At 41.3% G+C, this 18216-nt stretch overlaps 1 protein-coding gene across 2 annotated transcripts in view; it reads left to right on the forward strand.

Annotated features, from left to right (window-relative positions):
* KALRN (kalirin RhoGEF kinase) overlaps positions 1 to 18216 on the forward strand; it is a 506307-nt gene that overhangs the window by 173432 nt on the left and 314659 nt on the right. The gene's annotated exons all lie outside the window — the stretch shown is intronic.

Below are 18216 nucleotides of genomic sequence, written 5' to 3' on the forward strand. Positions count from 1 at the left end.
GGAGAGTGCTCAGAGGCCTGCAGTTAAATATAGCAAGCTGGAGAGAGCCTGCTGTCTTGTTGTTGCTTTCTAATACCTTGTGGGAGGTTCAGGAGAGCTGGGGAAGGGGACTATATTTGCTTGGGAGGAGAATGCACTTGTACAAGGAGGCAGATTTTCCTGCTCCTGCACTTCCCGGAGATTTCTCCAGACTGGGGAGGGAACATAGGTGGACTTAAGGGGAAGCTTTCAAAGAAAGCCATTTCAAATTGTTCTGAATGTAAACCAGCACCTTTCTCCACATTAGTCCCTGTGGCTCTCCTCCAACAAATAAGTCCCCATCCTTTTCCCAGGGATGCTGGTGGAAAGGTGTGTTGCCAGAGCATGTTTATCTTTGCAGGCTTTGGGAGACTGTTTATAGGGCTCAGTGCACAGGCAGGTATTTCTGATCCAGCCTCAGGGGCTATGAGGCTATGAATGCCCTCATCCAGCTTCCTTTTCCTGATTTTAAGCTTGCCAAATATCTTTGCCCAGTAACTACTGCACTGGCTATTGAGATGAATGTTATCCCCAGGCAGGTAAGGGGCTGAGAAGGGACACTCAGGTTTGCAATAACACACCCTGAGCCACCCAGGAGCAACTTCTCTTTTAAAGCCACTGTTAAGCAGTGCTTGTGTTTTTGCAAAGAGTGTGAAGTTAGGACATGAAAGGCAAAGGAATTGGCTGCATCTGGAATTCAAGAGGTAAGGGTCTCAGGTCACACATGCAATGTGCAGAGAACAAAGGTCGTGTTTGGTATGGAAGAGGAGTAAGGGTTCTCTGGAGACTCATCACTTGGCTGCAGAGAGTGAGTGGCAAAAGCAGCTGCGTGTGCCAGATCTGACAGTGCTTGTTCCCTGGATGTCATAAGTCCTCTGGTGATTAACTTTTTGCTGCGTTGAACTTTCAGTCATCAAGGTTTTGTTAGTTGAATCTCTGAATCTGTTTGCTTTTCTCCCCACCACTCCCCTTTCGTCCTCTAGCCAGCTCTATTTTCAACCATATTGTGAGAGAGATTACGGACATGCTGTGGGGCTGGGAGAGCAGTAGGTCACTCCCTAGGAGTGCATGTCCCAGGGCTTGACAATCCCCCTCCAGCTGCTGCAGTAATGAAAGTGCTCCCTTACATCTTATAATTTCTTTGCATAGTTGCAAGTATGAAGATATGACATTGCTTGAGGTTGCAAGCAATTGCAGAGCAAAAATGACCTTCTAACATGTCAACCTTTTTTATTAATTGCTTTTCCCTCATGGAGGTGGCAGCAATAGCAAGATACATCCCTTCTGCTCCCCACTCACACAGCTAAATTGATTAGCTCAGTCTTTGATGCTGCTTTTGGTTGCCTTGCTCTGGATCAGTGCAGCAGTGATTTTTCTCTGCTGATGCAGACACTGGGGTCAGAGGTGCATGCTGAAGGAGCCAATACAAGACCTAGCTGCCTGTCTTTCTAGAAACATTAAAAAAGCTTTACCCCCACCGGTCCCCCCTGCAAAGCCTTGTCCTGCCCTGATGTGTGAAGCCTTTGGAGGATCAGAGAACATTTCTTCCTCTGTGATACAACCACCCATTCAGAAAATGTGCCAGCAGTGAGGGACATGTGAAACACTTCTACAAGCTTCCAAAGGATCCTTGCAGATTGGACCTCTGGAGACATTAGCTAGAGTACTGTCTCCTTCTTGGGATATTGCACATTGAGGGGTGTGGAGCAGAAAGTAGCGAGTGATCAGTGGGTCTTGGAAGAGTAGCCTGTCAGGGAAGGATTGAAAGGGTAGAGTTTGTTCAGCCTAGAGAGTGAGTAGGGTCTGTGGAAGCACATTGTGACACTGCAGAAGGAAGGGATTCACAGGGCTAAGACAAACAAAAGTGTTTCACTGAAGCAAGTGAAGCTTAGGCTTGTTATAAGGAAGAGATTTCTAGTAGATTCATAAGTTATCTAACTTCTTCTTAAATCCTTCCATTACTCTATAGACAAACCTTTGGCATGGGTATAAATGTTACGAAGAGGGTATGATAGATCATGAGGTGATGTCTCTTGGTTCCTTCTAGTCCTGTTTTGTCTGGTGCCACAGATGTGAACTTGCTGCTCTAGGAGGGAAATGTGACCACAAACTTCACGAGTCTGGCACGTGGGATTATGTAACCTGTGTGGAGTAAGGAAACCCTGAAAACTCATTTTCCCTAAACATTTTGTTCACTTCAACAAGGGCAATCAGCCGAGCTTTCAAACTTATTTACTTTTTGGAAACAAATACATGGACAGAGCAGTTGCAATTCCTATGACTGGCTCTCAGTTCATGTTTGTTCCAAGATGAGTGCTATAGTGACTAACTGCATCAGCCATCTACCAAAATGAATAATTTCATTAATGGACCCTCTGAATAGGATGTCAGGAGAAACTGCTCTGATGTTGAGTGCTAAAAGCAGAAGAGTTTTCTGTGCTAGCTGAAAAACTGGAAATTCTTTTTTAGTAAAAAGAGACTGTAATTCATCATATTGACACAAGGATAATAATTCTTTCTTTATTCCCAGTGCATTGGTTTCTGAGTGAGACGGATTGCTATCCAGGTTGATACAATCTGTCACTTAACCCTTGGTTTATATCTTAATGGAGGGGGCAGAGGTGGCACAGCGCTGGGAGCTTTGAGCAGGTATGAGATTGGTGATGAAATGTGATGATAGATTAGGGTAAGTGAAACCAGGGTCTTGCGAGCACTTTTGAAAGTTTCTGATTCAGCTTTCTGCAGTTCCTTTTTCAAAACCAGAATAATAATGTGGGTTTTCTGAAAGCGGCTGTGTGTGCTTGAGTTAGAGCAGAATAGTGAGGGCTTTCATGCAGCTGGGAGTCGTGGTCAGGCAGGTGCCTGCAGGCAGCGGGGTTCCCTGTGTCGTTGAGGATTACTGCGTGGGGGTGAAGACCTAGGAACGCAGTTTTTTCCTTTCCCAAAATGGTAACCTTTCAGTCCATAGTGCCTGGGGTGACTTAGGGCTCCTGGAAGGTTCAAAAGCCTGCTCCTGCATTCTTGGGTGCCAGGAGAAGGAGGTGAGTGGGTATGTGACGGTGTGAACTAATGCAGTCCTGGTTCGGTGCCCTACGTTGGCTCTTTCAGGCAAATCACGAGGTCCTTTTCTCCAAACAGTTCCACTGTAATTAGTTACTAAGGAACTAAGACTCTATTCATTAGATGTAAAGGTAATTGCCACGGATGCCAGGTTTCTACCACTCTGCCATTTTCTGCTTGGTTTACATTTGCACTGATGCTTTCTGGGTAGGCAAAGCTCTATTTCTTGTGAATCAGGATAGCTCCTATTTATATGCAAATTTAAATGGATGCGATGTTTAGAAATTTGGAGGGCGTGACTGAATGTAGGATAACATGGTGTTTATGATCAGGGAGATGAGGGGGAATCTTCTGCCCTTGCTGATCTTATATTTTAACACCAGTGCAGTGCCATCTATTCCGGTAGACTGAGCTTTGATTTATATGTGTGGAAATGAAACTAGCACCAGGCCAATCTCCTCTGCGAGCCCTTTGGAATTAAGAATTAAGTTATGCGTAGGCTATAGGAGGATAAAAAGCAGACAGAATATTATTAGCCTGAGTTATCTCCTCACACGGAGAAGCAATACGATGAAGGAAATGTTCTCTGTCAGCTACAGTGAATCTTCCGGCTGAACACATCCATCTGTTCTGGAGCCAAGATAAGCAATCTTCTGTGCTCTCTGCAGAGGGGGAAACCCGAGATGCCTTGGAGGCCTGTGTTTTTAAAGACATCTACTTTTTATTTGTCCTCTGTTCAAAAACCTGCTCAAATATTTCCCTGTTCTGGGGGACATCCAGGGCTCATAACAGCAGCAAAGTGTTTCCAGGAGCCAGCCCTGTGTGTTTGAACAGTTCCTCAGAGCTGCCCGAGTTTGATGGAAGGTGCTAGGATCAGTAAAACAACTGAAGTGCCTCTGATAATTAGTTCAGTGACTGGGGCTTTGTAAAATTAGAAGAACAATACAGGGGATGGTAAAATGTAGCAATACTCACCCACTCCTGGATTTATTTTAAGCTCTTCTCTGGTGACCTGTGGTACTGTATATATTAGCTCCTCTGGCCAGGAGTAGTGTGAAACTCATTTTGTTGATTGATAGGAATTAAACCCTAGAGCTCTGCTTTCTGTTATGTGATCCTAGCACAAAAGGAGCTTTTGAGGACTTTTTTTTTCCAGAGGCTATTGTAGATCTACAAAAATAACCATCTATTTAAAAAATAACACCAGGGAATTCATACTAATTTTAGTAACTAAATATCTGGTGCCATCGATAATTATTCCACTGTGCACTTGTATCAAAATACCACAGTAAAACAATGAAGTGAAACTGATGAGCCTAATGGAGGTTTAGCATTTTCTTCAGATATAATTTGATTTAACAGATAATTGTAAGGTATTTTGGAGCAAGAGACTCATTAGGAATATATAACTGACATGAGTGCTGGGGATTTTAAGAGCCTTCTGCCCCCAACAGCTAGTTAAAATCCAGCCTCTACTGTGTGTGGTACTGGTAAGTGATGTTATTATCACCATCCATTAGGGATTGGGGGACTTCTGTTAAAATAATGATGGTCTTGGCTTGTCCTATTAAAGGACTTCTGACCACACTGCTCTGTTTTGCTTCCTGTGTCACCTTACTGAGCCCCTCAGGACCAAGTTACATGTTCACTGCTTGTTGGAGATCAGGTCTTCAGAAGAGGATCTCTGATTTCCTTCCAGATGTGGTAACAACATCTGGAGGTATTGTATTCCTAGATGAGTGAACAGTGGCTATAATCGATGTTGACATTCTGCAGTGTCTACGGCTGCAAGCTTAGCAACTTTTTACCAGAAACTGCTAGAAAATGTGGACATCCTAGAGGTGCAGAGACAGTGATAAGAGCTGTCAGAGCCTGGGGAGCAGGAGTTATGAGAAAAGATTGAAGGTGTTGGGGATGCTTATGTTAGAGAGGGAAAGTAAAAGTGATGTGTTACAATCCACTGTGCAAGACTGAGCTAAAGTAAACAATTTGGCCTCAGTCTACACTGCAAATGGGACAAAAATAAAGGCATTAAAATCAATAGATTGAAGAACTGAAACAGGTTTCTTAGCATGCCCATCTTAGAGACCCTGTTAGAAGGCATATCAGGAGGGATCCAGATCTTGTCACTCCTGTCTTGCAAAAGAAGGATGAAAACAGGCTTTCCAGCTCTTGTGACACTGTTTTGTATAAAGATGTGGGTTTTTTTTAAACAGGTACATAATTTTAATTTCCTATGTTTATTCTTAATCCCTGGAATTATTTTTTTTAATCCACCCAAACCTTAGGTAAGTGGTGGGAGCTTCAGTATTGGTTTCCGAATTACTTCCTGCTTTCATTTCCTGTTGCTGTTTTTTTGGGATAGTCTAAGGTCTGATCTTACACAGCTCTGGACCTAAAGCAGATGTCCTCTTTTTCTCTGTCCTCTGTGGGAGCTAGGAGTGCCCTGAGTGGTTCCAGCTTGGTTAGCTGCTGAGCCCTGCTCTGCCTTCCAGCTCGATAACAGTGCAAGTGTTTTCAGTCTGGTTTTGTGATAGGCAACATAAATAACATGATACAGAGATTTGCAGTTAATGTACTGTGACTTGCACAGCTCATGTAGCCTTTTTCTTCTAAAGACTAATAAAGGGTAGGGTAAACTGAGCTCTGAACCTCACTTCTATTAGCCATCATTAGTATGGGTCTAACAGAAGCATATCTCTATTTTGAAATAGAAGCAAGTGAGAGTAACCCGATGTTAATATTGAAACAACCTCATGAAGATTTGATTGCCTTATTTCAGAACATTAGTTTGGGAACTCAAATACATAAATAAAATAAAGGTTGATGTTATTTCAAGACTGAAATTGTTATTTGAAGTAAATTACTCAAAGGACATAGAAATTACTTTGCAAATCCTTTTGCAAGCTGTCTGTCTTGTATACAAAATTTTTTGCACCATTTTGGAAGACCCGAAAATCTGAATTCAGTGGGTTTCTTCACACCAAATTATACAATATTTCTATGTTCTTAAGTATAGGTTGTTCTGTTTCATTATATTTTAATTGGATTCCAATAAATAATTGAAATTGCTGATTGCCACATGCAGAGAAACTGGGATTTCAACTTGTCATTGTGTTTTTAAGCATTCTATTCAACACTCAACATCTGCTTAATTTTAGACTATAAATCTGCAGTTGAAAACAGTTAATATGAAGGAATCCCTCATTTATTATGTCTGAATTATTTCCAAGGCAATTGTTCTATTTTGCAGTGTAGGGGAGGGAGTTCAGTTTTCTCTTACTGCCAACCATGCAGACTCATGCTGAGATTTCAAAGTCATATTGGGTTCTTTATGATTCATCCATCATCTCCAACAAAAATTCAGTGGGTTAATGATTTGAAGATTTAGGATTGTGGAGGTAGCCCTGCAGGCCAAGTTTAACATACAAAAAAAAAATGCACAGGTCTGGAAGAAAAGTTCCTTTTCCTGGCACTGGGCTGTTTTCCAGCCCAGTGAGAGCTCAGTCATGCCTTCTTCAGTGGAGCCAGGGAAAAGGGCTTGAGGAGGCACACATCCAATGAAACAAAGGTCACTGTTTTACTTTGTGCTCTTCCCAGGCAGCAAAGCAATTGTCTCTACCCACTTCGGGTCCAATGCCTTTTGGTTTTACTGATCTGGCCTTTTTGCTTCAGCCCCACCTTCCCAGCTGTGGGGTGTTTCTCCTCACCACAGGCAGTGCACTCAGGCTGCAAGTTCAGAGCAGCCAGAGGGATGGCAGTGAGTGGAGTCCTTCTCTGCAGCCCCCCATGTCCTCTGCACAGAAAGCAGCCAACAGGCAGCTACTGCCCAGCTGTAACCCTGCAGCACCTCCACACTTGGCTTCTCTGTTTCTTACTGTGAGAGGAGGGAGTGAATGGCTCTTAAAACCCTCTGAGAAAAGTCAGAGATGCCTGTGGCAGTGCTTCTCCCATGGCCAGGGGGTACGGGGCTGACCTGGAAATATGTACCTCCTGTATGGGTGGTGATTTGGTGCAGCAGCATCAGCTGAGCCTTCTTGAGGGTTGATGGGCTGTGCCAAGGAGTCTGTTTCAAGGGTCTGAGCTTTGCCAAGGCCCTGAGTAAACCTCAGCTGTCTTCTCAGGGGAGCCTCAGATGCTGCTCAGCTCCTCTGCATGAGCTGGGGGTGCTGATCTCTGGCTCTCTTGCACAGGATGGTTGCCTGCCCTGTGCAACTGCTCCCTGTGTTGCTGTATTTCTGTTAGCCATGCTGTAGGTAGTGCCTGACTGCATTTCCAACAGGGGTTCATACTGAGAAGGATTCTGCTTGGCTTTCTCCAAATCTGGAGCAAACAGTAGAACAACCCCCCTCATCATGTACACTGCCACTGCGAGGATACAGGAGCCACCATGACCGAGTGACACCCAGTGGCACTGGCAGGTCTGGAGCCTGATCCCATCCCCTGAGCTGTCTCACGTAGAGCTGCGCTGCACACTCTGCTTTTTGAGCTCTGTCCAGGCCCCCTGACTGGGGATTAGATCAGCATTGTTCCTTGTCCTAAATGGCTTTTGCATGTTGGTTGTACTGGAATTTTCTGCCTGGAAGAAGGAGCTGAGGTGATGGAGAAAAGGCATAAACTTGTAAACTAGGATATATTCTGCACCCGCTCACTGGTGAGGGAGCTGGCGGGCACCACAGCCTGCTATAAATTTTATGCAGAGCATCATTTTCTCCATCCTCTTTCTCAATGGCTCTCTGACAAGTGGTCTGTGAGTCTCTGCAGCACACCTCACCGTCCAGCCCTCCCTGGCCTTTGTTGTGCTAGTGCTAATGTAAAGCTGTTGCATGGTCCTCATGGGCCTTTTAGCCATCAGACCTGTGGCTCCACAGTACTCTGAGAGGTCCAGGCAGCAGTGACTGGGAGAATTCCTTGGAGAAGGCAGGTTTGTGTTAACGTGAGGAGTAATTCAGAAAAGCTAAAATTAGCAGACAGAGATGTTTTGTGGGAGCGCTGTGCTGGCAGCAGAGCTGGCACCGGCGGTGTGTGGTTCCTCCTGAAGCTGTCAGCAGCTGTCAGTGGAATGTGCAGTGGCTCAGCCAATCCCAACTTCTCTTTTAGGTGATCTCTTTCCTACGGTTTTTGCAGAGACTGTTCCACTATGGATGCTTGTGTTCCTCATCAGTAACTCCAGTATGTGTTATATCCTCTTTACTCTCAGAAATTATTACAATTTGGAAGTTGCTTATGCCATGCTCTTCATGGATGTCATTAGAAGCAGGAAAACAACTGCTGTGCTTTGCAGTCTTCTTTGTAATGGGAATATTGTCAAGTGTATCTTAATGTCAGTGGAAAGCTCTTCTAAACTCCCATGGAGAATGGATGAGACCTTTACTGTGTGCCAATATGGAACAAGTAATGGGAGACACAGAAGTGGAGTCATCTCAGCCCAGACTGCCTGATCCTTATCCTTACTGGATCTGTGGAGGTATTGTGGACGCTGCTTCAAAGTCTGGATTCCCCAGTGCACAGCTTGGGTAGGACTGCTGATGCATTTTCACGAATATATTTTTAACTGTGTCTCCAAATTAATGATTAATAGCTTGTGCCATCGTGCTGTCTGTCAGTCACTGTTAAACCAAATCTGTCAGAGAAGATTCTCAAGAATATTAAATTCCTACAAATTTAATGAGAATAAACAGCTGCATCAAGGAAAGAGATCTAATTAGTGTCCACAGAGAGGGAAAGGTGGTCTGAACTCAGCCTTTTTCAGAGACTGGAGGTGTGGAGGCATCTCCAGAGCATGTAAGAGGCACATTGATTCTCTAATGGTTAATAACGAATGTGTAAACCACCACCAAGGGTTCGGCAGTTCTCATGCTCATAAAAGCATGTGCTAGTTTATGGTATTAGAAAATTGGATCATACTGAAATAGAACAATGACCAATTCATGGTAACATGTGGGATTGAGCGGGCTGATGCTCTTATAACGTGGAAAGTATGGGTTGGGACTGGCAAACTGTGTCTCAGAGGTTGGGATGCTCAATTCCCTGCTGTTTGCAAAGGGAAGTGGTATCCAAGTTTGGTAGACAGTTGTAAATCTCATCAGTGGTTTCTTCTCATTTTCCACAAGGTGCTCCTAACCAAGTCTGTGGTATTTTATGTCTTTCTTGTGGATCCTGGTGCTGCTCAGAGCTCCCTGTGGATCCTGCATGGCTGCTTGCAGCAAAATGTGATTGTAACTATGTGGTGTGAGACTGTTGTGCTACTTAGATTAAGAGAAAAAAAGAAAGAGATACTTTAACACAAAGCAAAATCAGAAAAATAATTCTAGACTCTCTCCTTTCCCCCTAAGAAAAAGGAGAAAAGTGTAACACTCAAGTGCTTTTGGCTTGGCAAACATTGTCTGGTCTGCAACGTGTGCCACAGTGTACTTTTCTACTATTAACAAGGGAGCGTTGGTTTCCCTGCCTGTGTACACAGGGCTTTACTTTATGTCTGACTTTAAAGAGAAATCTTAGTCTCTGGAGAATTTCCCAGCAATACAGTATTTTAGAAAGTTCCTTTGTGGTACTTCACCAACAAGCCAAAGCACCAGAACAGCTCTCTCTTGTCCTACAACTGCTTTCAGGGAGATATCTTCCACCTCTTGCACATACCTGTGCTACAGCACAAATGGGAAAGTAGGAACCTGCTGTAGGTTTGATGCTGCATTTACAAGGGATATCTTTGCGGAGTGCTCCTTCTGGATTAAAGTCATTGGATAGAAATTGTAGCAGAGGACTGGTTTTGTAGAATAACTGCATCTCTCTCTGAAAACTGTAGCAGCAGCAGTTCATCTCCAGCCAGATTCAGGCTGCTTTCATAAGCCTTTCCTGTGCCTTTCCCCCATTTCACACATGAATACAAAAAATTGACAATCTCTAATATTTATGCAGTGTTATTAGCAAACTTGCACTAGAAGGATGACTTAAGTTTGATAGATTATTTATTTGAGCATCTGGCAAGCCAGGTGCTTCTGCTATTGATGTTGTCATTGAGGATTGAATAAATATTACTTTTTTGAAGTTTAGTGTGAAAAAATTACTTGTTAAAAACCTTTGCTTGGTAAAACTCAACCCTTCTTCCTCCACCAGTCCTAAACCAGGGTCCAGCATCCAAGCAGTTAGAAAATGTTCCCATTTAAGGAATAGAATAATATGGATACCAACACAGCATTGATATGGAGATGAGTGGGATCCTTAGCAGGAACTTTATGGTACTTTAAAATACATATTGTACCCATACAGGGGCTGTGATACTTTAGAACTCCAGGAACTGTTTTCAAATTTTCTCTGCAGGTTACTATTCTGCAAGGCATGGTTCATGGCTCTGGTGTTCTTGAGGCATGATCTGCAAAACACTTAGTTTGAGGTCAAGACTGAATGCTGTGTTCTGAAGTGCTGTTGCATGATATTGAGTTGCTCCATGGGCAAACATCATGTCCCACTGGGAATAAAAGGGTTTTTTTCCCCTTAGAGAACTCCAAGTGGGCTTCCTGTACATCTTTCATCAACTGTGCATGTACACTTTGTATGTCATATGGAAAAGTCATGCTGTCAGTCATGGTGGATGGAGACTAATATTCGTTAAATTATATTGCTACAAACTATAAGTCTAAAATAGTTTCCCGTCATTCTTCTTTATTTGCATGTTAATTTAATGCTAGTGAAAAATTAGCTGCAAGAAAGGTAGGCTTCTGGTACTGATTATTGTTCTTTCTTGGCTAAGTACCAACAACATCCCTGGCTACGATGATTAGTTAGGTCTCTTCTATCTCAATCTTCTGTGATTCAGCAGTTGACTGCCCTAGAGGCCAAAGTCCTCTGCTAATGCAGCAATGCAGATTTTTTTCCTTTTATTGCTTTTCTGTTGTGTGTCAGTCCTAACTGGAGACTAAAATTACATTTCTGTTTCGGTAGAATTAGCAGCTCTTCTTAGCCCACCAACTAAAGCCTATGTTTATTAGCAGTTCTGCTCATGTCTTTTGTGATCTTTGTAGACGATAATTGCATGGACCCTGAGGTTTAATTTAGGTCACCCATTTAGGTCACATTTGCACTAAGGTAGGTGCCATCCTAGAACATAAGAGAAGACACACAGTCAGAGTTTCCTGCATTTTAGTTCAGGACTCAACACTGAGTTTTCTTCTCCCTTGGCTTAGCTGTATAACCTGAATTTACCAGTCCATACTCCCTAAAGTTTGGGAAACCAAATTAATTGATATTTTACATCTTGAAGATATAAAACCCTAAGTGTTTTGATTATAGGTATGCTGTATGAGGCAGAAATACACATCCCTTTAATGGCATGCACTGATTAGACCTCTAATTTCTGGGAGACAGGGCCTTAAAGCTGCCTTTCCCAGTGCTGAAGTGGGAGCACTGTGTAAGAAATTGGCTGTGTACTGTGTCACTGCCTGACCTGAGAAAATGTACTTGAAAAACCTGTCTCCGTTACAAATGTACCATTTTGCCATGCAGTGATTTTTGGGAGTATAAGAAGAATGTAGGGGAGAACAACAGTTCCAAAACCCAACCTAAATAAAAAGCGGGTGCCTGATTAATTAATGGGCGATCTTGCCCGCAGGAAGAATGACTGGAAAAGCTTATTAGTAAACTCTTAGTTTAAGAATTAATCAAATGGACAATATGTTCTTTTTCTTTAAGACCTCTTTTTTCCTCTATTCTCAAGACAGAATTGAACTCTTAAAACACTGATCAATCACATCCAATTTTGTGGTTATGTCTCCTTATTTCTCCATTCTTCTGTTTCTATAACATTTGTAAGTTAGTTCAGAAACTGCATCTGGAGAAGCAAACATTTCTGGGATGACAGATTAGTTTAGATTTTGCTTCCCACTGGAGATTTGTGGTAGGAGCTGCAATTCCATTCCAAAATCTAATTAAAAAGCAGGTACATAGGAAAGTAGTGAACAATCTTACCCATAGGAAGAATGTCTGGGAGCTTTGCTTTGTTAATGAACTGTTAGACTAGGAATCAAATACACAAGCAATATGTGCAGGTATTTTAGGGTTTCATTCTTCTCTGTTCACAAGGCAAAACTCAACTGTTATATCATTCCCCACTTACCAGGCTTACTGGAAATCTCAGTTTCTCTTTAATTTCCAGAGCAGCCACCTCAATGATTTTGCAGTGTCGGATTGTGCATGGTAGGTGACAGGGAAATATGGTCAGCTAAAAAGGTTTCCTGGGATTTTCATTTTGGAATGAATTGTGTAGGACACTTCACCTCTGTAGTTTTATGGACTGTTAAATTGTATCTGTGGTATAATAGCATCAGCAGCACTTATCTGATGACCTGTTGGGCACTACTAATTATATGAAAAGGGCATAAATTTTTGTTAGGTAAAAACCACTCAATACCTTTGAGAAAAAGGCCACTTGAGAATCCACCTGCTCTAACTTTGACACAAGGTTTAGAAATATTCATCTAAGTGAATAAGGTGCTAGTTGTCTTCATTATATATTTTGTACATTCCCAGGGGCACTTGGAAAATTAAAGCAGACATGTTTGATAAGGTACAGAAAGTGGAACAATATAAATCAAATTAATGTATTATATACAGTACCAGTGCAAAGCTGTCTTGATCTCCATTTCTGGGCTTTTGAAATGGTGACAAGTCAGTGTTTTCAGGAGCTGAAGTCCATCTTGCCAATATTGTGCTCACATTGCCCTTTTAGAGGTTGACTTATAATTGTTTCTACAAATGAAAACATATTTTTTCCCTTTTTTTGTGGGAGTGTACAAATGCACAAAGAACTTTAACTGTGTTCATGCTGCCTTGAAAAGATGCCAGAAGTCAGATGTGTAATTAGGGATTCTGTTAAAAGTCTAATTCCTGCACCTGTGAACATTTTTTTGGCACATAGCTTGTTGAGTCCTTGCTTTTCTTTTTGTATTTCTCATTCTTGTGGCCAAGGAGTAAGTTCCTTTTCAAAGGAAATTGTCAGAGATCTTCTGGGGTGTAATTTGTTCTTTGTTGAAGTCCAATACAAAAAGGTGGTTTTCTCTGCCTTTGTTGTTAAGTGAAATACTCTAAAGCATAACATTAGACCCTGTTTTATTTAACACCTGATTACTCATGGCAAAGTTCTTTAAGATCCTTTTTTACATGTTAAGATGCTACAACAGTTTATGACAGCATTCTTGCAGTGTGGGTTTGTTCATGCAGTGCTAAATATGTGCAGATGCTGTGGCACTTTATGTTCTACATCACATAAGTTCAAATATTGGTCAAGTTCAAACAAAGTTAATGATAAACTATTTTAGTTAGATGGGGCAGAGAGAAGAGCAAAGAAGCCTTTATCACCAGATGATGTAACAGGATTTTTTGTGTGGATTTTAAGGTAGTTGGAAACAAATTAATGTATCAGGTAATTTTATGAGTGAGTCTCAACTGATTTATCAGACCATTAGTTCTTCCTACCTTTGATAGGTGCCTCTTGTGAAGATCACAGGATTCACCTGTTACTTCTTCCAGGCTACAGCTGACTTCCAGAATCGGAATGAATTGAAAATATATATTTACTCTGCAAAAAGAATCAAGCAACAAATGAATCTCAAAATAACAGACTAGAAAGAATCTATCTAGGCAGCCATTACCAACCCTAGGACTTTTCCACAAATTCTCTACATCTTAAGACAGAGCAAAGATATTTATTCATTGTGTTAGTTGCCAGGGGCATAAGAAGGAAATCATCAAGGTGGAAACGTGCATTCACCATATCTGCTCTTAGTCACAAATGAAAGGAGGATATCAATACTTTTTCAGGCTAACACATTAATTTACTACAATAAACTTGGAAATTGATGCAAGAAGTCAACCAAAGCAGTAAAAGGCCTACCTGGCCTGCAGGCTTCTACTTAACCATGTCCTTTTCCTAATTCTTAAGTACCGTCATCCTCCTCCAGAAAACCAGTCAAGTGTGATCATAAGTCCATCCATATCCAGCAAGTGTAAACATGTGCTTCATGCACCATCTTAATTGCTTAATCAAGCTCCTTCTATTGTGAGGCACAACCATACAAACAGGAACCAGATGGAAGATATTTTTATCAGACGGACCATAGGATTGAAGAAACACGGTCATTGAACATCGCTGTCCTTAAAAAACCCAGCATTAGGATGCAACTGCATCCGTGCAGCACCCCCACAATGGGATAATTCAGGCAGCAACAACTGTCATAGACTCAATCTTACATCTTTATTTTCGGACACCAACCACCTGTGTGAGTTTGCTTGATGGACATAAACACTCATTGATAATTATTTCAGAGGAGCTTGTATCAAAGAAGATTGAAACAGTTATTTACGTTTGGAATCGGTAATTACAAAAAATACAGGCATAGTCAGTTCTACTTAGAGTCATTAGTTTTGTGGGTGATTTTAGCATGGAAGTAAAATGAGTTGATATAGCGTCACTCTCATAAGAGACCAGGGCAGCATTCTTATTATTTTCAAATTGTAGGAAAATGGCTGAGTGTATTGGAGCTGTTTTCTCTGCTGTTTCTAAAGCATGTCATAGCAACAGAGATTTTAATCTGTTTTCCTTAGTTTTATCTCATAAAGCACTTAAAATTATGCATTAGGCTAGTGCTCCTGTGGGTTCTACATCAAATCCACAGTAATTGTGGTTTTGCAATCTTTTCCACTATAGGTTTCTAGTAGTAGTTTGATTATGCTGTGATCGCTTTTTTACTCCACACAATTAAAAAAGAGCAAAATCTTTGATTATAATTGCAGGCATAAATATTTGGCCAGGTACTTTCCTAGTCCTTATTGACAGCCTGAATTGTACACCATGGTCATCAAAATGGGAAAGAGCTGATGTGAATAATTCATGGCTTTGACAAACATTGTGTCTGAAGATTTGTGGTAAAATTAACGGAAATGAAATAGTTAAGAATTGTGGTATTTAGGCTGTCAGAATTGGGTTTTTAGTTAACACCCCAGTAAGATGGAGAGTGCAAGTTCACTATTCTCCTCATCTCATTGTTTCCTTCCACTGGCTGCAGACTCAGCAAGACAAATGTGCATTAGTTTATATTGTCAAGGCTATCTTTGCAAGCAGATGGGCTGGAAATCTAATTAAAAAACCCAAAAGCTTTGATTCTGGCAAAAAAATAGAAAAGTCTGTGGGACAATCCTAAATCCTCTGAGTTAAATGGATCTTCTATGTCAATGCCATTCTATTGTCCCACTTTATAAATAAAATATGAAGGGCTCTGCTTTCAGATAGACCCATAAATGTGCTCATTTATGAGTTTAATAAAGCATGTATATTCAGTACAATTAGATAAGCATATGTGTAAAGCAATAAACAACTCCTATATAAAATTAGCATACGTGTAAAAGAGGATATATCCCAGTGTGGATAAATAAGCACATGCTTAGATTATTAAGTGATATCTCTTAATCTTTTGTGAATTAACCATGAAGCGGCCAATGACTATTTGCAATTCTCCTTGTCATTCTGTATCCTCCTCCCTGTGTGTGAAGATATGGTAAATATACATTCAAAGGAAAAATGCACTAGTTTCAATAAAGAAAAGTCAGGTAACATGCAGAGATAGAGTTGAGCTGTTACACAGAAAACACAAGAAAGAAGTGAGTAACCCAATTAGGCTCACCTGGCTCAGTCTCATCCCTTGGACTGCGGTGCTCCAGCTGTATGTGAAGCTATAATTGAAAAGAAAATAGTTACATATATTTGTGGTATCTCAGTATCAGGGAGTTACACTTAGTAGGCTTTTCTTAAACTGGGTGATGTGTCCATTGAGGGGCTAGAGGTTTGCACAGCGACTGTGAAACGGTGTCTGTTGTTTCTCATTAGCTGTTTTCTGGGGGATGTGGGGATATGACTGTGGTGGTTCAGCTTGCTACAGAAAGCTGCTGTATTAGGCCCATTTCAGCACAGGATGTTATATTGCATTAGTTTAACTGACAGGTAGGAAACCATTAGTCTGGTGGAGTAGATGTGGCCTGTGATGTATGTTTGATGTGTCTTTTCCAGATCAGATGAGAGACTCAATATTAGGCCAAATATCCTTAGGTGCAGTGTTTCATGATTCTGCTCTCTCTGATTTTCATTACCATGAGCTTGCTGATATAATAATAAATTGCTGGATTTTTCTGACTAGCAGATTCCTATCATTCCTATCCTGACTAATTTGTCAATATAATTTTCAGGTCTGGCAGCAAGAAAAGCACCACCTGGGGTATGTAGTTCTTGAGATGAATAGGGTGATGTGTGTTCACATGTGGTACTTGTAGATGGGCTTGCCTGGAAGTTTTATTGTGCTTTTGATAGAGATACAATACAGCTAAGAGGGAAAAGGGAGCAGGCAGTTGAAACTACATCATTTATCTGAACCTGCTTTAGCTGATAAAACAGTTGCTCTGAGTTTTTCCAGTTAGAGGTGACTGATGAGTAGAGGTAGTTATGGAGAACTGGAATTACTTGCAATCATGGTGAAAGTTCAGGATCATAAGGGAAGCAACATTAAAACTGTGTTGCCATGACACCAGTGTGTGATTTCCCATTCGTGTGGGAAAGTGCCTTAGCATGATGGACTGTAAACCTGAGAAGACCACACACAGGCACCTAAGGAGCTCAGTCTCCTAAAAAGGTAAGAGTATCTGAGGCTGGAAAAATACCTGAAGTGATCTTGGGAAGACAGGCAGAGCATTAGCTCAGAGACTCAGTTGAGGTTTGCATGGTTATTGCCACTTTCTCACTCTCACTCTCACTCTCAGGTCTTCCACTCCCTGTGAAATACGGAGTTATTGACTTGTTTGTGCTCAGTCAGCATCAGTGATTTTCATCTCTTGCACATTTATGTCTCCACAAATAACAAGGGATACCTCACCTCCAGTAGCTTCATTGGCAAGGCTTAGCCCCTCTTGCTAGATGCAGACAGAGCCTGGCCTTGCTAGGAGACAGATTCAGAATAAATGGGATGTGAGCTGGATGTTTTGTAGCTGGGTTGTCAATAGCACATCAGTTTCCACTGTCTCTTGAGAACTCGGTAAAAAGGACTTTTTCCACTCTCAGTGGCCATCATGGTAGTTATTTGAAAGAATGAGTAAAGTCTGCTGTGTAAATGAATGCACAAAAATTGATTTTACAAGTGTATCTTATAACACAGATTGATTTGTAGCTTCAGAGCAAGCCCTTCTGAATGTAATACAACAGGCAGTCTTCACCCAGCCTGGCATGGCAGGAAGTATCTATCTGATAAGTGAACTATTTTAGGTAAATCATTGTGCCTGCGAAGACCTGCTTTGTTTGTATATGGGTGGAACTCAAAAAAAAAACCAAAAAAGAGTACCACTCATTTATTAGTCATGGTCAGCCCTCATTGTCCAACCTGGGGAAAAAGGAGGCATCAGCTTTTTAACTGTGCAATTCTAAAGAAAACTGAAATACTCTTGTAGTTTCATAGCAAAATAGACCTGTAGAAGAGACTACAGAGTATTTCTGGGATGTAGCACTCAACCTTTCCTCCTAACAGATACACTTGAATCCAGTGTTTGTCCTTAAATAAAACATGGAGTGAGTGGACTCCGGCCAAATCTTGTAGGTCTCAAAGAATAGTTACATCACTTCTGCTTAGGAGATAGAAAGTGCAAATCCCGTGCTGAACTCTGCACTGCAAAAGGGCAGAAGCCAAGTTACTAAGTTGTGGAAGAATTTGCTGGTTTGAAGTGCAGATTTTTCAATGAGGAAAAAATCCAAAAGCTTTAAAAAATTCTCACCAAAAAATACCTCTAAAATGCTATGGCAATCAAAATATTTTGATAAAATTCAGAATTGTTTTCTCCCCCCTTTTTTTTTTAGTAGACTGATCAAAAAAAGAAACAAAAAAAAAAAGACATTTCATCTGAAAAGGACTAAACAGAATATTTTGCTGCTATAAAAGCTTTTTTTCAGTTTTTAATTCAGTGGTAGTTCCATGAGAACCTGCACTCAGTGTCTCATCTTTTCTCCCTAGTTCCTTATTTTAATTACAGTACTTCTGTAAATGGATGTGCATTGCTCTCCTGCTCTGCCAGGAGCAGCGTACGAGAACTGATGAGTGCTTACTGCAAGAA

Source organism: Chiroxiphia lanceolata, chromosome 7, assembly GCF_009829145.1.
Source record: "Chiroxiphia lanceolata isolate bChiLan1 chromosome 7, bChiLan1.pri, whole genome shotgun sequence".
In the NCBI taxonomy this organism is placed as follows: domain Eukaryota; kingdom Metazoa; phylum Chordata; class Aves; order Passeriformes; family Pipridae; genus Chiroxiphia; species Chiroxiphia lanceolata.